This window comes from Miscanthus floridulus, chromosome 1 (genome assembly GCF_019320115.1).
Source record: "Miscanthus floridulus cultivar M001 chromosome 1, ASM1932011v1, whole genome shotgun sequence".
Taxonomy (NCBI): Eukaryota; Viridiplantae; Streptophyta; class Magnoliopsida; order Poales; family Poaceae; genus Miscanthus; species Miscanthus floridulus.
In genome coordinates this window covers 3,175,618-3,199,246 of record NC_089580.1, presented here as the reverse complement: position 1 = coordinate 3,199,246, position 23,629 = coordinate 3,175,618, and the positions used below count along the sequence as shown (strand labels likewise).

At 47.1% G+C, this 23,629-nt stretch overlaps 1 pseudogene; it reads left to right on the top strand.

Annotated features, from left to right (window-relative positions):
• The first annotated feature begins 4,277 nt into the window (after window positions 1-4,277).
• LOC136471139 (putative F-box/LRR-repeat protein 9) lies at window positions 4,278-5,836 on the top strand (annotated as a pseudogene).
• Window positions 5,837-23,629: the final 17,793 nt, after the last annotated feature.

The window sequence follows — 23,629 nt, the reverse complement described above, 5'->3', positions numbered from 1 at the left end:
ATAAGATAAATGTTCGTTAATGAAGATAACATGTTGGATCTTGTTTTGAAGAATTTATTATAAGAAACTCCATGGTGTAATCAGAATTTAATTTGGATGTTTGATTTAGCAGTTATTACTTTTTTAAAACTTAGCAAATGTTTCGTAAGTCTATCTTAGGCATACTTTTCTTTTCTGCAGCATACCTGCATATTCAGAAGCTGATTCCCATTAAATTATTATCTTTGTAAACATGGGATGTGCTTCCGTGCGTGAGCCGAACCCCCCCCCCCCCCCCCCCCCCATCGAAATTCCCATCACCAGAGGGGGGAGGCTAGCTTTTCCCAGCAACAGCCTTTCAAGATGAGATTTTGAAGCCACCTGTTTTACTGTTCTCGCACCTTTAATTTGTCGCTAATAATTATTCTCATTAGAGTTATCTGCATGAAAATCGTTTTCTATATCTTTCCACTCTCCAATAGCTTTTCTATATTTTGTGCACACTCTAGAAAAGCCATTTTAGCTATATGTCTTTAGCTAAAAGGAAATAAGAAATAGATAATGGCTACGTTTGTGTATGCAATTAAAGAAGCTGATGGAGACTTTTTTCCATCAAAATCTCTATTACTAATAATTAGGAAGAGTATAGAGTCGCTTTGAAGTTGCTCATAGTGTGGCCCTAGATATATATTTCATGTTTTTCCCACTTCTGCGGTGATGTGATGTTAGGATCTGCTATTTGGATCACTTGGACTAACAAAATAACAAAGGATAACATGAGCGTATGAGCATTGTGTTTGGGATGGCCTTAGAAATAAATTGATCCGAAAAAGAGTAGCAGCTAATAGTTTTAGGCTAGCCTCCACACGTAGACTAATGAGTGGACCAATTTTCATTTAGCTCCAACTAACAACTAGTTCAACAGTTGGGCAATCGCATCTAATATAGCTAGGACTAACAAGTATCCATGAAACTTTTAGTTGGGTGATCCAAACAACCGTACAATAAAACTTTAGTTGACTAAATGTTCGGTGCCTAATTTTTACTTTGAACTAACAAGTAGCCCTAAACAATACTACTATAAAGCAGGCCCCTAGCTAGTGCCACACTGCCCTAGCAAGCTATATATGTAGGGGGTATACGTGCATGGTGAATTATTAGTGACAATGGACACGCACCAGACCCGTTGACACACAGACAGGGACCCTTTGCATTTCTTTTTTATCCCCTCCCCTGGCCTGCCCAGCTGGCCCCGGACTGGAGAGATATATGGGACGTTTCCGTTTTCCAACAATGTGGCGCCTCTGCGCAGTGAAATGCTAAGCATCTCCAAGAGATGATCTAAAATGTTTTGTAAAGCTAAATTTAGCTACTATTAGAAAAAAAAGGGTCTCCAACAGCTATCCTATCCTGTGATTCAAAATAACCAGCCTTGTTTGTCGCTGGGTAAAGATAGCAAGCCGTAGAGGCTCGTCATCGGCCCATCCGCGCCTATTCCTGCATGGCATGCAAGCGCGTACGTGTCGCTTCAACGACCCATTCTGTACCAGACAGTTGACAGTAGAACGTCTCTTCATTTCGACTTGCACCCGTAGAAAAACGTACAGAACGAAATGTCTTTTTCCCTATCTTATTACCCTTCGCGGCTTCACCTTTCGTGATACGGAAATGCTCCCCACGGGGCATCCGGATGCATGGACGGACCCAACCGGACCGCCCCTTTCCCGCCTGCGCTACACGCCGCACGTCCGAGCCCGGCCCCCGCCCGGAGTCGCACCTCCTGTCGTAGCTACGCTCCATCCGCCGATGAGATGCCCGTTGGACCTTCGCGCCGCCGCGAGCCCCCGTCAGGAGTCGTGCCTCCTGCTGCGGCTGCGCTCCATCCGCCGGCGAGATGCCCATGCCACCGCGAGCTCCATGCGCCACCGCTGATCTTTGCGCCGCAGCGAGCTCCATGAGCTGCCGCCGACCTCCGTGCAGCCGTTGACCTCCGCGCCGCCGCCTACCTCTGCGCCGCCGCTGACCTCCACGCCAGCGTCGAGCTCCGCAACGACGAGCCTCCGTTCGTCCACGCAGCAAGGTGACATTGCGCTGAAAGCGTATGTTGCAAGCATATGTTTCAAGTGTTTCAGAGGTTTCAGAGGTAAGTTGTAAATGTTTTATATCGATGTTGCAAAAGTAGATCAGGATGTTGCACATGTTGCAATGGCTATACGCGTATGTTTCAAGTGCATGTTCTAAATGTTTCATTTGTTTCAGACGTATGTTGTAAGCGTTTCATCTGGATGTTGCAAATATAGATTTAGATGTTGCATATATATGCAAGTGTTTTCATTTGGATGTTGTAATGTTTGCAATATGGCTACACACGTGTTTTTAAATTTTTTTAGTGTTTTGCAAGTGTTTCAAATGTATGGTGCAGGTGTTTTAGCTACTTCGGATGTTTGTTTCAAGTGTTTTATTTGAATATTGTAAAAGTAGGAGCGCCAGCGGGCAGACGGTCCTATGCGTGGTCGGTTGGCGTGGGAGACATTTGGCCCGCGAGCCCCACGTGGGCATGCTGAAACGAGCAGGCACTGGGGGGTTGCAAGGAAACGGGCTAGCACGCGCAGAAGTCCTAGTGCTAGCATCTCCGTTCGTGATATAGCACCGCCATGACTAGGACGCGTAGCAAAGCGACGGGGCATTACGACGCCCCGCGAAAAAAAGCGAGAGAGAGGGGGCACCGTGCAAACAAAATGTACCTGACTAACTGCTAAAAATCCTGATCGAAAATTAATGAAGTGAAATTGAACAAAAAGCAAACAGAATAGAAACATGACAAAGAATGGCTCGCGAGCACTACCAGAATCCTCAAATTTGCCGAGTGTTTTTATGTTTGCCGAGTGTATTCCCTCGGATACTCGGCGACTAAGTTCTTTGCCGAGTGCTGCGCTAAAAACACTCGACAAAAGAGGGGGTTTGCCGAGTGTAAAAAAACACTCGACAAAGAGTGGGATTTTTAAGACAAGCGAACGGGGCCAAAGAGTGGGTTGGGAGTGTCAAAAAAACACTCGGCAAAGAAATAAAATATTTTTTTCTGGAAAAGAATGTGAAGAAAAAAATGAAAAAAAAACTTTGCCGAGTGCTCAGATTTAGAACACTCGGCAAAGAAATAAAATCTTTTTTTCTGGAAAAGAAGGAGAAGAAAAAAAATAAAAATAAAAACTTTGCCGAGTGCTAGATCTAGAACACTCGGCAAAGAATTTTTTTCCTGCAAATAAAACCCCGCCTCCCTCTCCTTTCCCGCACTGCCTCGCACACCGCCCCCTCCCTCCCCCCGCACCCCGCGCGCCCCCTCCCTCCCTCCCCTCCCATCCCTCTCCCTGCCCTCCCTGCTGGCGGCCAGCCCTCGCCGGCGCACCTCCTCCCTCCCCTCGCCTCCCCTCCCCTCGCCTCCCCTCGCCGGCATCCCTCCCCTCCTCTCCCGGCGTCTCCTCCCCTTGCCGGCGTCCCTCCCCTCCTCTCCCAGCGTCCTCTCCCCTCACCGGCGTCCCCTCCTCTCCCGGCGCCCCTCCCCTCGCCGGCACCCCCTCCCTTGCTCCCAGCGCCCCCTCCCCTCATTTCCCAGATCCGGCGCCCCCTCCCTCTCTCCCGGCGGCGTCGCCCCCTCCCCCCCTCTCCCGGCCCGCCGCCCCAGATCCGGCCCTCCCTCTCCCGGATACGGCCCCTCCCTTCTGCTCGCCTCGCACAGACTCGTGGAAAGGGATGGAGTCCACGGCCGCGCTCGCGAGGACGGCGCCGCCCCTCGCCGGGTCCACTCGCCGGCCCTCCTGCGCGCTGCGGCCGATGACGTCCCTCTCCTTCGCCGCCGCTTCCACGACGCCCCGCGGCCGACTCGGGCTGGGGCTGAGCACGACGTCGGCGGGGAGCGGGAGGGTGGCTAGGGCTCGTGCTGTCCCGCGGCGTAAAATCGTCGCCTCCTCGGTTGGTGTCCCTACATACTTGGTCTGATTGGGTACTTGCATTAACTCGAGGCGTGGATGGTGGCAGCGGCGTGGGTGGTGGTGGTGGCGGCAGTGCTGATGGTGCGGGCGTGGTGTCGGCGTGCCTTTTTTATTTTTTTTGAAAGAAAAGTTTGCCAGGTGTTTTTTTTTTTTTTTGCACTCGGCAACGTCTTTGCCGAGTGCCCGACCAAAAATACTCGGCAAAGTAACGTTTGCCGTAAAAGGGTTTGTCGAGTGTCGTTCACTCGGTAAACCCTTTGCCAAGTGTTTATGGGGCTTCGCCAGCCCTGGCACTCTGGCAAAGCTCCGGTATCCGGTTGTGGACTCAGTGCCCTCAAAGCAGAAGCACGGCGACCGGTCTCACCACGGCTGCTTTATAATGGGGGCTGCCTTCTGTTGAGAGAGTCGAGTCCCACCATTCTCCCAACTAGTCGGGAGCCTCCTCGACCGCTCAAGCCATGGAGACGGCGTCGGCGGCGTCCACCCTGTGGGCGGACATGGAGACGGACTGCCTGGTGCACGTGTTCGCGCGCCTCGACCTCGAGGACCTGGCGGTGGCGGCCCCGCTCGTGTGCCGGGGCTGGCGCCGCGCCGCCGCCGACCCGTCCCTGTGGCGCGCGCTCGACCTGCGCCGGGACCACGTCGCGCGCTTCATGACCTGGGGCGCGCTCGCCGACGCCTTCGAGCGCCGCTACGCCGTGCACTGCTTCTCCCTCGCGGGCTTCCTCAGGCTCTGCGTGGCGCGCGCGCGCGGGTGCGCCGAGGACGTCGCGCTCCCGCCGCTCCTCGCCGACCCGGCCGGCGAGATCGACCACATTTCCCTCCAGTAAGTGCGCGTCTCTGCAGTCTGCACATGTCTTGTCACCTCGATCACACGAACGCACTGCACGTCTCACATGCTTCGATGTCCACCCCACACACAGCTGCCCCAGGCTGCGGCGCCTGGCGCTCCCGCAGCTGACGGCCGGCTGACGAGGCGCGCCTGCCGGACCTCGTCCCGCGGTGGCCGCTGCTGGAGCACCTGGAGCTGGAGGCCAAGCCGTCCTTCTCCTTCCCGGCGCTCGCCGCGCAGCTCGCGCTGCACTGCCCGGGCTTCGCCAGCCTCAAGACCTCGGGGGCCGTCAAACCCGAGGACGTCGCGGCGCTGGCGCGCTCCCTGCCCAGGCTCCGCTCCCTCTGCCTCGACCGCTCCTACCTGCCCAAGGAGCACCTGCTCGCCATCCTCGCCGGCTGCAGGGAGCTGAGGGAGTTCAGCTGCACGGAGCTGCGTCGGCTTCGACGACGAGGACGAGGAGGTGCTCATGGTACGGGGCTAGGATCCAGCGGTTCGACGTCGGAGGGTCCAAGCCCAAGCTGGTGGAAGACCTAGGGCTCCTTTGGATCGGAGGAATTTGAGAGAAAATTTCAAAGGAATCTAACCCCTATGATTTGCTCATATCACTTGGTGTTTGAAACGGAGAAGAGCAAAGTTTTTCTTTCTTATGAAGAAAGGCTTGCTTTTCTTTGTGAAATAGAGGAAATAAAAAATACGTGAATGGAGAGATGAGCAAACCGTTGTTCATTAGAACGAAGGAATAAACATGCTGTTATTATATTCCTATATTTAAAACACTCGTTTCTATAAAAATTTCTATATTTTTAAATTTTCTATTTTCTACCGCACTCATTATTTTCCATTTCTATGTTCCAAACAGACACTGCATAATGAGCTCGCCGGCGACGACTCAGTCCTATGTTGACGTGATGTGATATCTGTCCTTGCATCATCCGGCTGCTTACGGTGGCGGCTAGCTGGTGACAGATCCTACACATAATCAATGCTCAGTAGTACGTACTCCGTAAAGATTGTAAACGAAGGGTGGGTGCGTCCGTAGAAGGCCTCGTTTAGTTTGTAAAATTTTTGGCGAAATAGTACTGTAGCACTTTCGTGGTTATTTGGTAATTAGTGTCCAATTATAATCTAATTAGGCTTAAAAGATTCGTCTCGTGAATTTCGTCTAAACTGTGTAATTAGTTTTATTTTTTATTTATATTTAATGCTTCATGCATGCGTCCAAAGAGAATGCAAACAGAGGATGACAGGTATATGAATATGACTTGAGTAGCTGTCGATTGTCTCTCTGGATCGCACCATCAAAAAAAAGTCTCCAAATCTCCTTCCTCAGCATTTTCCTCACCACCACACGTTATAGCTCGCATGTCATCCTCCTCCACTCGGCTGTCCTCCACCGCCCGCAACTCCATTGACCGTGCCGCCTCCCGTACCAGCGTGACCGGTCCGAGTCTCCTGCACTCTCACTGCCTACGCCCCGTGCTAGGACCAGCCGCGCACATCCCTTCTGCTATTGCCGCTCGCCAGCATCGGAGCCGCGTGCCCACCCTCGAACCTCCGTTGTCGTGTCGTGTCTCTCCCTGCGTCGGAGATTGCGAGACCAAAGCGCCCGCTGCCGCCGAGCCCTTCGTGGTCCGATCACCGAGCACGCACGAGCCTGCTTGCCACAGTGCCGCGCAGCGCTGCCCGATGACGCACGCCAGCCAGACCCGCGAAACCACGAAGCCGCTGTCGAAACAATCTTCCGTTGCATCTCCCTCAGCTCGCTTGACCGCACCGCCTCCTCCATCTTCTGTTCTATCTCCCTCTTCCCCTTCTCCATCCTTAGGCATCGCGCATCAACAGGGATGGCTGGATCTCGACGCCACCATTTTCCGCACCCGTGGGAGCTGGATCCAGCGGGTTAGGCGCTCCACGCATCGAGGTGCGAAGCTAGCCAGCAGCAACAGCGATGGGAGCCCCGAGCGCCCAGTTAAGGTGTTGGTCGTCGGTGCCAATGTGGGCGGCAGCGCTGATGGGAGCCCCATGTGCGTCCCTGTGTTTGGGGGCGATGATGGAATCCCAAGATCCATCGGCAAGATTGGGGAAGGAGATGTCCCCAACATGTGCGACGGGATTGGGGAAGGGAAAGGACCTTGTGTGGATTTGGTAATTGTGTGACTACCCTAGGTGGACTAATTGTGTTTATATGAGATAGCACAGGTGATTAGTCCATGGTACATGTGTATGAGCCACATATGCCATGAAGGTTGAAATGGCTCGGAGATGTTGCAAAGCTCATACATGTGATGATGAAGGAGCTCATTGCACATGAGACATGACATTGAGTCATGTGATCAAGGTGGAGAAGATCAAGACAAGACTTGGCTTGATGGACCGGTTGCAAGCGTGAAGGGCAAGTCGGAGGCTTTGGAGCGATGGACCGCATGGCGGTGAAGCTTGAGCAAGACTTGGCGCCGAATGGACGAAGGCAACGGTGAAAAGCAAGTAAAGTCAAGATCGATGAACCAATATAATCACGTGATGATATGAAGTGGATCATATCATTGTTCATCGTGTTGGTGCATGTGTTGCATCGACATTGGAGAAGATGAAATGGAATACGCAAGGCAAAGGTATAACCTAGGGTATTTCATTTCACCGGTCATAGGTGTGTAGAGAAGTTGATGACCGAGTTTAGGATAGATAGCCGTTCTATCAAGAGGAGCAAACTTGTTTACATATCGGTCATCTAGTGCCACTCATGTGAACTGACTTTGCATCGTCGCTAGAATCGTGTGGCGTGGCAAGTTGAGTGGTTAAATCCTTTGGAAAATAATTGTGAAAATGCTAACACACATACACATGGTGGTGTACACTTGGTGGTGTTGGTATATTTACAAAGGAGATGAAGTTGGAGTTGATGTGGATCAACTTAGCGATGAAACGAAGGCGAGAAGGGTTCAAAACTTCACCGGCAGAGTGTCCGCCTGTAGAGTACAGACAGTCCAACGATGCCACCGACGCCCTGTATAGAAAAGACAGGGTTTCACAAAGTGCATCGGATGCTAGGGTCCTATGCCCGGTCAGTGGCAGCAGAGAACACGTAGGCATCGGTCTTCGATCAAACGTTGGCTGGGTGCGTCTGGTCACGCTGGTGTGGCGGCGCACAGAGGAGACAATGAGTGATCGGACGCTGAGCGAGTCCGGTAGGGGTGACCGGACGCGTCCGGTCATGAGTGGAACCTTACTGAAAGTGATCGAACATTCGGGTCCTATGTCTAGTCATACACTGTGTTGCGTCCGGATCGCAACTTAACCGTTGAGATCAGACGCTCAGTATTTGAAGCCAGGGATGATGTGGCAGCCATCCATTGACCGGACACTGGCAGGGTGTCGGGTCGATACGACCGGAGCTGTCCGGTCGTCCTGAGTTTTGCCCAGTGAAGGGGTAATAGGCTAGTTTAGCCCGTGGAGCTATAAATTGAAGGGGTCTCTGAAGCGACCCCAATTTCCACGAAGGGAAATCCACAATGTCGAAGTATAATAAGACCGTTGTAGATCATATTACCCTAAATTCCAGTCGAATATCACATCCATACAATGATAATATCAGAGTACAAATAGTGCGGAATTACATAAATTATTACATCGCCGCATTGGCGGAATCAAAAGTAGCATTCATTCAGAATAGCTTGAAGATAAGATCGCCAAACTCGAGCGTAGGCACGAACCCCTTATCCAGTCAAACTCCTCAGGAGCTATACTCCTCAGCAGAACCTGTGTGCCAAAATTTAGTCAGTACAATTTGTACTGGCCACTCCCAACCCTATGAGCATTGCTTTGTGGAATTGGATGCAAGTTGGATATAGTCAAAAGAAACCTATAAGGCTGGGGTTTCCTATGCATTTAGCATAACATGTATATATAAAAGTATAGTCAAGTTTTAACATCATTCCCACACACCATCCATCCCCATTCCCATTCTAGAGCCAGGTTTTCGATCCTAGGGATTGATATACCACCATCTCCACCCCATCTCCATACCATGATCATACCATCGCTCAGTCGACAGGCCAACTCCCTCTCAGCACTGTCTCAAGGCCTGTAGCCCCTGGCTACGACCAAACACTCACCCCTAGGGGAAGAAAAGAAGGACTCATCTCGCTATCTAGTTTAAGCGAAACCCAGGAAAGGTCCATAGCCGATAAGTCAGGCACATGTATCGATCGATCAACCATACACTCTATAGAGGTTCTACATAACCACAAGATCTACCTTCTTCACTGATCGTCGTCAACTGGGCTGATTCTGGCCGCTTGCTAGCCTAGGATAATGCTACTCTACCATTCAGCCCTGGTTCACCCCAAGTCTAGTCTGGGGTGGCTGAAACTGTGAGTCATGAGCCAGGGTCCACAAGGTCTCCATGAAGTCTCGAAAGGGTGTGGGGGAAATCCTCCATGCCCCGTACCTCCTTACACTATCCACTATCAACCTAGCAGTAGTGGCAATATCCTACCAAGTAGTCCGGCCATCCCGCACCATATAGGGCGAGTGGTACGTAAGGCTTCCCGGTGAATCTGAGTACTAGTAAGTCCTTAGGGATGACCAAGCCAGAATGTCTCCATCAGGGTTTTCATTTATCGTGCCACCACAGCACCTCCATCCCGGGCTCCTCCCATAACAGGTTCACACCCAAGACCACCTTATATACCATTTACCCACCATAGGTATCCAATCTAGGGGTACCCAGGTAGCACCACATGGCAAGACTTGCCCCAAGGCTCGTCGTATACTCCAACTTTGGTCGACTCAACCCTCACCCTCCACTGCACCCAAGTCACACACGCAATACTCTCCCCATAGTCCAGTTAACACCAGATTCCACCACGCATCAACGTAGTACAAGCGTAGTAGAAGTAATAAGTAATATAGCAGCAAGCGTGTGTCTAGTCTAATAGCAGGGTGAGCAGGGGTAAGGTTGCATCAAGGTAAAGGCCATCAAGAAAGCATACTACCATGCAGGTCCTATCACAGTGTGATTACAACTACAAAGTAAAGCAATAGTAGTTCTATATTAGGCAATACGTAATAGGTGCTACGAGATTGGGTGGGATGTGGCACCTTCAGTGTAGTTCATCTCGTTCTCCTCACGGTACTCACGATCCTCGTCTATCTGGTTCTCCTCCGAGTCTGCAAACGATCGCATTATAGTCATGTAGCGACGTCTATAGAATAGCACAAAGAAGCAATAGGAAATTCAAAAGAGCCTAAATGCACTCAAACATGGGTTCATTACGTAGAGCTCGATTTTAGATGAATTTTGGTCCTGGTTTCATATTTTTCTAAGGTCGTATGAATTAGTTATGAATTTCTGAAGTTTAAATCATTTCTGAAAATGGGAAAAGGCTGGATTAATCCTTGGCTGACACGTGTCACACAGTGACTGGTCCACGTGGCATGCTGACGTCAGCATGATGTCATCGTCTCGGTTCTGAGCTGATAGGTGGGGTCCAGCTGACGTCAGCATGACGTCATCAACGTCATCAGTCCCGATAGGTGGGTCTAGGGGCTCTTGGGTCACTGACAAGTGGGTCCGGTCAAAGTCAACGTTCAGTCAACGGCGAGTCAACGGTCAACGGATCTACTGATCAATGATCAGGGTCACTGACTGTGTGGGGCCAGGTATGTCGACGTCAGCAGCTGATGTCATCGTGACGTCAGCATGACGTCACCTCGGCTGTGTTGCTACTAACATGTGGGTCCCACGTGACGTCATCATGACGTCAGCATCTAACGTGTGGGTCCAGAGTGTCTGTGCCACTGACATGTGGGGCCAGGTCAACGATCAATGTTGACCGGTCAACGGTCAACATGGGTCGGGTCTTAAACGGGCTCTGGTGGGCTCGGGTTGGGCCGGTCTGGGCTGAGCTGGGCCGGACACATGGCAAGCTGTGGCGCTGCCACGTCGTAGTCGTGGGCCACCACTAGGCTGTGGTCTACGGCTTGTGGTCCACGGTGGACCAAGAGGCGCTGGTCTATGGACCGTAGACAGGACTACGATGGACCGGGTCCATCCTTCCTTTCTTCTCTCTATGGTCCACATGCACCGGGTTCATGCGTGTGTGGCCAACGAGGGGAAATTTCCCCTACTTCCTTGCCAGCGTGTTCTCGATGGTGATGTGCTCACCGGCGAGCTTTAGCAGCGGCGTAAGCGCCCAATTGACGTGAGGAAAAACACTGCCAGGTCTCAACGACTATGATGGTGGGGTCTAGGTGGCGGCCGGGGCTTCCCAAGGCACTGGCCACGGCGAATGGCGGCCCGGTGTGGTGGTGCCCATCGGCGAGCCCCTTCCAGTGGCGCGAGCGTTCAACTAAAGTGGGCAACGGCTCAGCCTTACCTTAGTGGGTGCCCTGGTGATGCTAGCGAGGTGGCTGGATGGCTCCTGTTGGCTGGCCACGGTGGCGGTGCACGGCGGAGCTTCGACCATGGCGCGGTGTGGCCTCTGGGATCCTCTAGTGACCTATGTCTACCCCGGTCACGAGTGTGGCGTCTTCCGCGGCGAGAAGGAGCCAGCCAAGGCGGTGGCATCGCTTCTACTGCGGTGATGCGGGCGTGGTGGCTTCGCCATGGCCGTGCACGTGTCTACGGTGTGCGCCCGTGCGTGCTCATGTCCATGGGGCTTAGGAGGGGGCCTCAACGGCGAACGGCTCACCGTCGGTGTTGAGGGCAAGAGGATGGCGGTGCAGTGACGGGTCAGTGGCCGTGTAGCTCCGGAAGTAGTGCCGTGTAGTGTCGTCCGCTCCGGCTTGATCCGCGTCGGATGCTCCGAACCTCGGCGTGCTCCCGGTCCTCCTCTCTCGAACTCCTCCTCAGCCTTCTACTCTCAGTGTGAAGTGGTTGGCCACCAAGTGGCAGCGGGGCGATGGGACGAGCGCTAGGGCAACCTAAGGGCCATTGCTTTATAGCCGAAGCTCCAAGCTCCAATGGCGGACGACTGGTGATGTGCCGAGCGCATCGAGCGGTTCAGCGTGTGGTGGCGTAGGCCGTGGCGCAAGGGTTGCGTGGGCGCGGCAGCCAAGGAGACAGGGTCATGCCCCGAGCGTGACCCCCTAGGCCCACAGTCTGTCACTTTGGTCGGTCTCCGGTCGCGCGGGCAGAGTGCGTGGGCGAGGTAGAAGACGCTACTGTGCTGGTGGGTGGCTGACTGTGGGGTCCAGCGGGCAGTGGCAGCGAGAGATGCAGCAGGGCGCGCGGGCGTGGGCGACGCGCTGGGCTGCAAGCTGGGCCAGCAGAGGGGAGAGGTGAAGGGCTGGGCCGGTTGGTCGGTCGTGGGCTGAGCAGGCCGAGCCTGCGAGGCCAGTCTTCTTCCCTCTTTCTCTTTTTTCAGTTTTATTTTCCTTCTTCTTTATTTGAATTCAAATTGGTTTTTTTAAATTTGGATTCCAAATTGGTGCACCATATTTATTGGTGTTTAGATATGAGGCCCACCACATTCTTTTATATATTTTTATATATTAGGAATTTATTTAGCTAGTTTGTAATCAATCATAGGTGTAGTTTGATATATATAAAAATAGGATTAGTTTTCTCTTTTTACACAATTATCCTTTGTTTTTTAATAGTAATTACTTTATGGTGTGTTTATTTTAAAAGAGTTGTCAGGCATAATATAAAACAAATGGAAATCCAAATCACAATTTGGGTTAACAAAGTATGCATCACTTTATTTGTTAGAAATTAAGTAATCATAATCAACAAAAGGCATGCCATGCTTATGTGTTAACTTGGGTTGGGGTTAGACCTAATGCATGACACTCATCATCACATGGGAGTTTTGAGAAAAATTTTGTAGTTGGTATTTTTGGTGTATGGATTGTTTTGGGTTGTTACAGTCTCGGCCATGGCTGGGGCTGAGCACCTTGGGGGACATAGTGTCCATGCTTGAGAGTGCTTGGGAGTCCCTCCATCTCACATATGCTTGATAGTGTTCATCCGATTGAGTGAATGAGCGATTCTAGTGCGATTGCATCGTGAGGTTGCATCGAGTGGCACTAGGTGATCGAGTTGCAAGCCGGTGGTGCTTGTTACTCTTGGAGGTTGCCACCTCCTAGATGGCTTGGTGGTGGTCTCCGTCGAAGCCCGCAAGAAGCTTGTGCGGTGCTCCGGAGAAGAGCTTTGTGAGGGGTATTGTGCTCGCCCCGCGGGAGCCGCGAAGAGCAACTCTTGTTGAGCATGTCATTGAGCTACCCTCACTTTTAGGGTAGGTTCTTGCAGTGCCCAGCGTGCGGGCTTGGCGAGTGATGCCAATTAGCCGCCGAACCACCAAGTGAGCGGTCGACACAACGGGAACGTAGCGTGTTGGCAAGCACAGTGAACCTCAGGAGAAAATCACCGTGTCAACATTGTTCTTCCATGTTGGTTTGCAATGCCCCTTACACAAGCTTGTGGTTACTTTCATATACATTGTGCTTGTGTAGTTGCTCTTGTAATTAGTTAGCTTGTGTAGCTCACTAGTTACCTTCTTGCTTGTGTAGCATAGAAGTAGCTCCCTTGCGTGGCTAATTTGGTTTGTGTAACCTTGTTAGTCACATTACTTAGTTTGTGTAGCTAAGTATTTGCGCTCTCTAATTTGACATTGGTTGCCTTATTATTGAGTATTGCTAGTGAGCTTAGTTGGCTTTGTGCCTTTGCTTACTAGCATGTGTAGGAGCTCTCTCGTTGCTTAAAATACTAGTGGCATAGGTTTAGTGTGACCTTGCTCCTAGAATTGGATAGGTGAGCTCTAGCTAGCCCGGCACCTTTGTTGCCTAAGTAGGATCTTTATAAGGTGCTTGTGAACTTTGATAGATGGGTGTAGTCTTGGCTAGACCGAATTATTTTAATTCCGCATTTATTTCGGTTAGCCGACGTGATTAAATTTAGTAATGACTATTCACCCCCCCCTCTAGTAGCCATCTCGACCTTACAAGTGGTATCAGAGCTAGGTCTCTCATTTGTGGTCTTCACCTACCCGAGAGGATGGCGACTTATGGGCTAGATGTTGAGTGTCCATACACTTTTGATGGCACACACTTTGCACGGTGGAAAAATTGGATGACATGCAATTTTAAGTTCATTTCGCCCCAAATGTGGTGGATCGTAGATGTGGACTTTTCTCATGCGTTGGATGAAAAGAATGCAACTAAAGCACAAAAGAAATGCCTACATATCGATTGCCAAGCTACTAACATTTTCTATCAATCCATGAAAGATAACATATTTGGGAAGATTATGTACATGAAGACCGCCCATGATATTTGGTTGTACCTCAACTTTATATATGGGAGTGTCTCCAATGATGATGATGAGCCCAAGAAGGAGGCACATGAGTGTGTCGAGCATGACCACAATTTGGTGATTGTGGAAGATTGCTCCACCTCATGGTCAAGTGATGATGATGATCTTTCTACCACAAGATCACTTGACAAGATTGATGATAATGCCTCAAGTGATGCACATGATGATACTACTTCATGCACACTTGATGGTGATGATGATGGCTCATGCTTTGATGATGATTGTGATGCCACTACAAGCCCATCACCATATTGCTTCATGTCACAAGGTGACTCTAAGCTATCAAATGATAGTGTGGTTGATCATGTTGATTCATATGATGAGCTTGTGAGTAGACTTGCTAGCATGACCATGTCTTTAGAAAATGAGAAAGCTAAAACCAAGAAATTGAAAAAATGAAAACTCTTTTCTAAAGAACACATGTGAACAACAAAAGCATCTACTTTATGTTACTACTTATTCACATGAGGAACTAAAATTGGCTCATGAGGAACTTAGTGTTGCTCATGATAACCTAGTACAAGACCATGCTTTTCTCACTAAGGAGCTTTCCAATGGAAAAACTAAAACTAGTGAGAGCTCATCACATGGGTCAATTGATCAATCATATATTATTGCTAACCCTTGTGATATAGGCAAGAAGCATGTATCCACCTCTAGTGATGAGTTATTAGAAATGCCATGTTCTTCATAATTAGATGCTTGTTCTTCTTCTATGTCTTGTGAGACTAACCTTTTGAAGGAGAATAATGAGCTCAATGAACAAGTGAAGAAATTGAGCAACAAGCTAGAGAGGTGCTACAACTCAAAAGTCACCTTTGAGCACATGTTGAAGACTCAAAGAAACTATGGTGACAAGTGTGGCCTTGGCTTCAAGAAGAAGATGACAAAGGGCAAAATAAAGAGAGAAAGAATACTGGGCTACTATGCCATTTTGCTGAGGCTCGCCCGATGTAGAATACTAGACTACTATGCCATTTTCCTATAAGAACCTTGCAAAGGGTCCAGGAACTTAGCCATATGGGGTGTGTCGACCGTAGTACTCTCCCCACGTGTGCTGATTTAATAATTTGCCTTAAATACCTTAATTTTTAAGTTGTGCTGATTTAATAATTTGCCTTAAATATCTTAAATTTATCCAATGCTTCCGATCTTTCCTTAATTGGATAAATATAGCCTAAAATGAGAATAGTCATTTATGAATGTTATAAATAAATCATAACCATCCACACTTTCATAGAAAAAGGACCACAGATGTCTATGTGAACTATTTCTAAAATTCTTGCACTTTATTTGGCATCTTTCTTTATTTTCTTAATGTACTTTACTTTTATAGCAATCTATGTATTGTTCTAAATCTAAAAATTCTAAAGGTGGAACAATTGATTTCTTAATCAATCGCTCTATTCTCTCGCTCGAAATATGATCTAAACGACAGTGCCATAATTTTGAAGATTGGATGCCGTGTTGCTCATCTTTGAAAGCAAAAACCATTGGCTTGAGCTTGGATGCCGTGTTGCTCATCTTCAATATGTGTTCTCTTATAACTCTACCAGAGTATTTCTCATTGAATAATTTCCTTATTAAGGTGCTTGCATAAGCCTTTGAAGGGCCAGTAAACTGACTCTCCACTTTCTTAAGATACTCGGTGGCGGTATCATAATCTGGGATTGATCCTCTTATAGCATATGAGATAATGGACTTGGCCACCATCAAGCACTTGTGGTTCGAGATGTCCTATTTCTTTTGATCAAGATCGTATTTCATCCTAACTTCTGCATGATCTCGCTTTCGAGCATTGAAATCAGCATCAGTCTCATTTTCTACCCTGACCTTGTCCTCTGGCTCAGTAGGACACGGATAGGTAAGTGTTAAGTCATTCTCGGACAGTGCAAGTGCGAGCTCATAGTTCTCTCATCATACTTTGTAGTTTCCCCCTTCAAGAGGCAGAATATGCGAGATAAAAGCCATTGGGTTGAGTCCTGAAAACAATGTCAGAGAAAGTGAGAAAACATAACAAAATAATTTCATGCCTTAATTTAACGTTGATCAAAATTAAAACATATAACTTCTTCTACATTAATTCTATATCACCGTTGGGCAGAAAATAGAATTAATGCATAAACTCATAAATCAAACATTTATAATATTGCTATCAACAACTTTGGTCAGAAAATAGCAAAATCATAAATTTACTGAAAATTATAAATACTCTTCAAAATTAAATCATCCCGTTGATTTGAATTTAATTAGAAGATCATAAACATCATCATTCGCAGCGGAAACATAAAAATACTTTATCTACTTTTCAGAAGTATTTTACTGTACTAATCTACTCTCTGAAAAAATTATCACGCTAGTTTAAATTTTGACAGAGATTAAAACTGGACAAAAAATCATCAAAATTTCCTTCTGAAAATGAATAAAACATAAACTCGTAGTTCACTGTTCATTTGGCCCAGACTGCAAAATGGCCTGGCCTGGCCTACTCTGCTCTAACGCGCGCTGCGCCTTCCTAGGCTAGCAAAGCCGTCCGCCGCGCGCCCGCCTAGGCCGAATGCTGGCCCAATCAATCTGAGGCATCCACTTTGATCCGACAGCCGAGCGACGATGTCGCTGGATCAACCCCCCCCCCCCCCGGCCACGGCTGCCCCTAAAAGCCCTAGACATTTCTTCCTTCCTCATCTTGCTTCCTCCTCAGCGCCGCGTCGAGTGAGACAGCAACGGTGGCAGCCACCAATGGCGACCGGAGGAGGGAGTGGCGGCGCCGCCTCGGCACCTCTCGCCGGTGCACGCGTGCGGCTGGAGCCACGCGCGGCGCCATCGAGTGGCACCGCGGTGGTGCCCATTTTGGCTAGGCCACGTGCTGGTGCACACTGCGCGGTGGAGTGTCGGCGAGCCAGCGGCTCTACCCTTTTTGCCCACGCGACGGCGGTCATGACGGCGGGAAAAACCCAGGTAGGATCATTCCTCTCTGTCCTTCTTTCTACTAGGGTTAGGGTTAGGATTTTGAAACCGAAGTCGATTCGAATCCTCTCCTTCTTAATGCTTCTACTGTACTACCCCAAACTAGATCTACAGCTAGATCTGATGAAAAGATACCATTGTTAAAACCCTAGGATACATCTAGGTGTAGATCAGTGGGTAAAAGACCTTACATTCGTGATAAATAAGTCTTAGTTCATATAAACCTAGAAGATAGAGAGAAGAGGGAGAGAGGGGTGATAGGTTACCGGCCATCAGAGGGTTTGGATGAACTGCTGGAGCCGTCTATGGCGATGGCGGTGGTGCGGTCCGAGTCGGTGAAGGCGGTGGCGATGATAGCAGTGAAGTGGTGTGGTATAGGGGCGGCGTCGGGTCCCGGCAGTGAAGACGGTGACGTCTTCCCGTCACTGGCTGCGCTCCCTATCTCGATCGGGCTTAGGTTTTTCTGTGGGCGACTGTACCTCGGTTCAACCTCGTGAAGAGAGCCGTCGGCCCCCACCTCTCTTTATAGCGTAGTGTGACAGGGGGCCACCAACCATATAGGGTTGGACGCCTCCGATCAGGGCGTATGGTCAAGGCCCAACTTGGCCGTTGGGCCGGAGAGATCACCACTAACACTATAATCACCCTAAGTCAACAAAGGTAAGAGGAATTATTGCATACGTAATTCAATATGCCATTTTGATACTAACTTGATGATATGCATTTTCAAAAAAAAAACTTGGTGATATTCAAATAGTATACAGGTGGGTATGCAAAGGTGTGGACCAAAAATCCAAAACGAAATAAGAGAAAATAGATGTCCGTTCACACAAGCAGAGTCGGTAATTGATAAACACACCGTACATTGTACTAGTCTATTGGATAGCGACTAACACATTGTTTTGCCGTTACTCTATGTTAGGGCGCGTTTAGTTGTTAAATTTTTTTTGTTTTGGCTATGGTAGCACTTTCGTTTGTAATTGTCAATTAGTGTCTAATTATAGACTAATTAGGTTCGAAAGTTTCGTCTCGCGATTTTTCACCTAATTGTGCAATTAGGGCCATGTTTAGATTGCAAAAAATTGCAACCCGATGAATAGTAGCGTTTTCGTCTTATTTGGTAAATATTGTCCAATCGTGGACCAACTAAGCTCAAAAGATTCATCTCGTGATTTCCAACTAAACTGTATAATTAGTTATTTTTTTTACCTACATTTAATGCTTCATGCAAGCGGCTAAAAATTGATGTGATGGAGAGAGAGTGAAAAAACTTAAAATTTGGAGGTGATCTAAACAAGGCCTAGTTTTATTTTTCGTCTATATTTAGTACTCCATTCATATGTCTCAAGATTCGATGTCATACTTTAGTTTGAAAATTTAGTTTGAAAATTTTTGAAATCTAAACTGGGCCTTAGTACTAGGAAATGTCACGAGCAACCTGCCGATGGCGCCAGAAACCTACTGGCAACGTGCTCGGGTACCAAAAAGTTCCTACATGTGCAAGTGCAAGTACCTTCAGGAAAACGGAAGGTGCAGAACCAACGGCCAATGACGTAAGAGTTGATCATCATATATGCTTATATACTGATCACCAGCAATATTTAACTCATTTTGTTTTATGTTTTCATTACAGATGCCGAAGATCCATAAATAAAACTGCTAAGCCCTAGTTCGCGAAAAGTTTTTCCTAAAAGTACTACAATGTGTCCATAACATCAAATCTTACGATACGTGCATAGAGTATTAAATGTAGACGAAAAAAAACTAATTACATAATTTAGTTGAAAATTGCGAGATAAACGTTTAAACCTAATTAGTCTATGATTGAATACTAATTACTAAATAAAAACAAAAATGCAAATTTCCAACTTTCCACCTAGTAAACAGGGCTAAACATCTAAACTACTGGCATTTGCGTCGACACACTACCCCAAATCTGCGGAAATCACGGCCGGACCCGACCACTGTGCCGAACAGTGCGCGGGAACAGGTTGCGTGGGAACAGGACGTCGGAGACTGTGCGGTAGGCAGTAGACAGGTACGGATGTTTCCTTTTCTTTTTCTTTTTCTTTTATTTATTTTTCCTTTCCTTCTTTTTTTCTTTAGTTTTCTTTTTTATTTGTTTTTTCATTGATTCTATTTATTCTTCTTTTTCTTTTCTTTTTTAGTTTTCTATGTTTTTCATTCTTATTTTATTTCCTTTCCATTTTTATTTATTTTTACCTTTTATTTCCTTTTTTCTTTTTATTTCTTTTAATTAGTTTTCCTTGCTTCTATTTATTCTCCCTTTTCTTTTATTTGTTCTATATATCATGTTTTTATCATTTGTTTTTATTTATGTTTTTCTTTGATTCATGTTTTTTTATTTTTTATCTTTCTTTAATTTTTAATTTTTTTCCTTTTCTTCTTGCATCATTCATTTTCCATTTTCTTTTTCTGTTTTTTGTTTTTATTATTATTTTCATTTTTTATATTTATATTTTTTACTTTTCTTTTATTTCTTTTTTATTTTCATATTATTTTGTAGATGTTCTATATTGTTTTTTTAATGTTCATGTACATACATATGATGTTTTATATTTTGTATGTTCACGTGTTATACAAGTGGTGTTATGTTATGTTTTTTTATGTTCACGTGGTATATATGTAATATTCTATGATGTATTTTACGATGTTCGTGTATACATCTGATGTTCTCATAGTATACATATGATGTTCTATAGTGTTTTTTTTTATGTTCACACAGTATACATGTGATGTTCTATGATGTATTTAATGATGTTCTATAATATTTATTAGTGATGTTCCATGGTGTATTAGTGATGTTCACTTAGTATACATATGATGTTCTATTATGTATTTAGTGTGTTCACGTAATATATATGTGATGTTCTATATTGTATTTAGTGATGTAATATGTTGTATTTAGTGATGTTAACTTAGTACACATGTTGTTGAAAGGTCCTTGTGTGGTTTTGGTAATTGAGTGACAATCTAGGTGGATTAATTGTGTTTATGTAAGATACACAGGTAATTAGTCCATAGGTACATGTGTGTGAGCAACATATGCCATGAAGGTGAAAATAGCTTGGAGATGTTGCAAAGCTCACACATATGACGATGAAGGAGCTCATTGCACATGAGACATGACATTGAGTCATGTGATCAAAGGTGGAGAAGATCAAGACATGACTTGGCTTGATGGACCGGTTGCAAGCGTGAAGGATAAGTCAGAGGCTTTGGAGCGATGGACCACGTGGCGGTGAAGCTTGAGCAAGACTAGGCGCCGATGGACGAAGGCAATGGTGAAAAGCAAGTAAAGTCAAGATCGATGAACCAATATGATCACGTGATGATATGAAGTGGATCATATCATTATTGATCGTGCTGGTGCATGTGTTGCATCGACATTGGAGAAGATGGAATGGAATGCGCAAGGCAAAGATATAACCTAGGGCATTTCATTTCATCGGTCATAGGTGTGTAGAGAAGTTTATGACCGGGTTTAGGATAGATGGTCGTACTATCAAGAGGGGCAAACTTGTTTGCACATTGGTCATCTAGTGCCACTCGAGTGATCTAACTTTGTATCATCGCTAGGATCGAGTGGTGTGGCAAGTTGAGTGGCTAACACCCTTAAAAATGTTTGTGAAAATATGCTAACACAAGTGCACAAGGTGATACACTTGGTGGTTGGCATATTTGGGTAAGGGTGAAGAAGATAGAGTTGAAAACGAGTTAGTCGCGCTGGTCACAGAGTGACCGGACGCGTCCGGTATGGAGATCGGACATGTCCGGTATGTGGCTCAGGACTGGACTGCACAGTGCGACTAGACGCCTCCGGTCGACACGGACGCGTCCGGTGTGAATCCGCAAAGACGGTGTTCGGTAGATCTGTTGATCGGACGCTGGCAGCGTCTGGTCCGGTGTGACCGGACGTGTCTGGTCATCCGTGAGTGCTTACTGTACTCGACCAGACGCTGAGGCTTAGCGTCCGGTCAGCTTCTAACAAACGCGTCCGGTCAGCCCTGGAGGCTCGCTGGACTCGATCGGACGCAGCGGTAGAGCGTTCGGTCGTTTCGGTGCTGAGCGTCCGATCATTTCGAACTAAGCATCCGGTCGTCTTGTCAGAGAGCCGTTGGAGGCTACAGTGGGACATGTGGCTGTCTGGCAGCTACCGGACACATCCAGTATAGCGACTGGACACGTCCGGTATTCGCGATCGGTGTGTCCGATGCAGCGTCCGGTCGACCCGAAAATGCCCAGTGAAGGGGTAATAGCTCTATTTGTTTGTGGGGTTAGAAATAGAAGCCATGGTCGGCCTTGGGCCAAGAGCTGAGCACACTAGAGCCTTGGTGGCTTGTGTGGTAGTGCTTGGGAGCCCTCCATCTCACACATACTTGATAGTGATCATTCGATTGTGTGAGAGAGCGATTCTAGTGCGATTGTATCGTGAGGTTGCATCGAGTGGCACTAGGTGATCTTGTTGCAAGCCGATGGTGATTGTTACTCTTGGAGGTTGCCATCTCCTAGATGGCTTGGTGGTGGTCTCCGTCGAAGCCCGCAAGAAGCTTGTGCGGCGCTCCAAAGAAGTGCTTTGTGAGGGACATTGTGCTCACCCCACGGGAGCCACGAAGAGCAACTTTAGTAAAGCGTGTCATTGAGCTACCCTCACTTTCAGGGTAGGTTCTTGTGGTGCCCAACGTGCGGGCTTGGCGGGTAATGCCAATTAGCCGCCGAACCACCAAGTGAGCGGTCGACACAACGGGGACTAGCGTGTTGGCAAACACGTGAACCTTAGAAGAAAAATCACTATGTCAACCTTGTTCTTCCCGTTGGTTTGCATCCTCGTTACACAAGCTTGTATTTACTTTCATATACATTGTGCTTGTGTAGTTGCTCTTGTAATTAGTTAGCTTGTGTAGCTCACTAGTTACCTTCTTGCTTGTGTAGCATAGAGGTAGCTCCCTTGCATAGCTAATTTAGTTTGTGTAACCTTGTTAGTCACATTGCTTAGTTTGCGTAGCTAAGTATTTGCGCTCTCTAATTTGGCATTGGTTGCCTTGTTATTGAGTGTGTTGAGCACAACCACAATTTGGTGATTGTGGAAGATTGCTCCACCTCATGGTCAAGTGATGATGATGACGATCGATCAACTACAAGTTCACTTGACAAGGTTGATGATGATGCCATAAGTGTTGCAAGTGATGATGCTACCCCATGCACACTTGATGGTAATGATGGTTCATGCTCAAGCCATGATGAAGATGCTACTACAAGCTCTCCAACTACATCACCACATTGCTTCATGTCACAAGGTGACACCAAAGTAACAAATGATAATGTGGTTGATCATGTTGATTCATATGATGAGCTTGTTAGTAGACTTGCTAGCATGACCATGTCTTTAGAAAATGAGAAAGCTAAAACATTGAAATTAGAAAATGAAAACTCATTTCTAAAGAACTCTTGTGAAGAACATAAGAAATTACTTGATGCTTATAAATCTTCACATAATGAGCTAAAATTAAATCATGAGACACTACTTGCATCTCATGATGAATTATTAGAACAACATGCTTCTCTCATTAAAATGTTTACCAAGAAACTTAAAAATAATGAGAGTTCATCACATGGGTCAATTGATCAATCACATATTATTGCTAACCCTTGTGATGTAGGCAAGAAGCATGTATCCACCTCTTGTGATGATTTATTAGATATACCATGCTCTTCACATATAGATGCTTGTTCTACTTCTATGTCTTGTGAGACTAACCTTTTGAAGGAGAACAATGAGCTAAATGAACAAGTGAAGAAATTGAGCAACAAGTTAGAGAGGTGCTACAACTCTCAAGTCACCTTTGAGCATATGTTGAAGACTCAAAGAAACTTTAGTAACAAGAGTGGAGTCGGCTTCAAGACTAGCAAAGTCAATCATCAAGAAAGCCGCAATGACATAAGTGGCATTAGCTTCAACAAGAGCAAGATCAAGGGCAAAGGATGGGGCAAGAGAAGATATGAAAGAGAGATGAAGAAGCAAGAACAAGAGAAGCTCTCTCATTTCATGTGCTTCAAGTGCCATGAAGTGGGACATCTTGTAAATGGTTGCCCCAATGAAGAAAAGCTCAAGCTGAAGAAAGAAGAAGAGAGGCTAAGGCATGTGAAGTGCTTCAAGTGCCGCACTTGGGGTCATCTTATCTCAATATGCCCAACCAAGCAATTGGTGAAGCAACAAGTGAAGCCTCAACCAAAGCCACAAGTTGAGCAAGAGAAGACACCCCAAGAGCAAATCAAGATCAACCATGAAGATGGTGATGACTTAATGATGATGAAGAAGAAAACAAGAAGGGGTGGAAAGGCAAGGCATCCAATGCAAACTCAAGATGCCAAGATGATGAGCAAGAATAAAGATGAGAAGAAAGATTATACTCACATCAAGTGCTTCAAGTGTGGAAGTACAGGACACTTTGCCTCTAAGTGTCCTACCAAGCTTGAGAAAAAGGATCAAGCAATCCATGAGAGGCAAGGCAATGAGAAGCACCA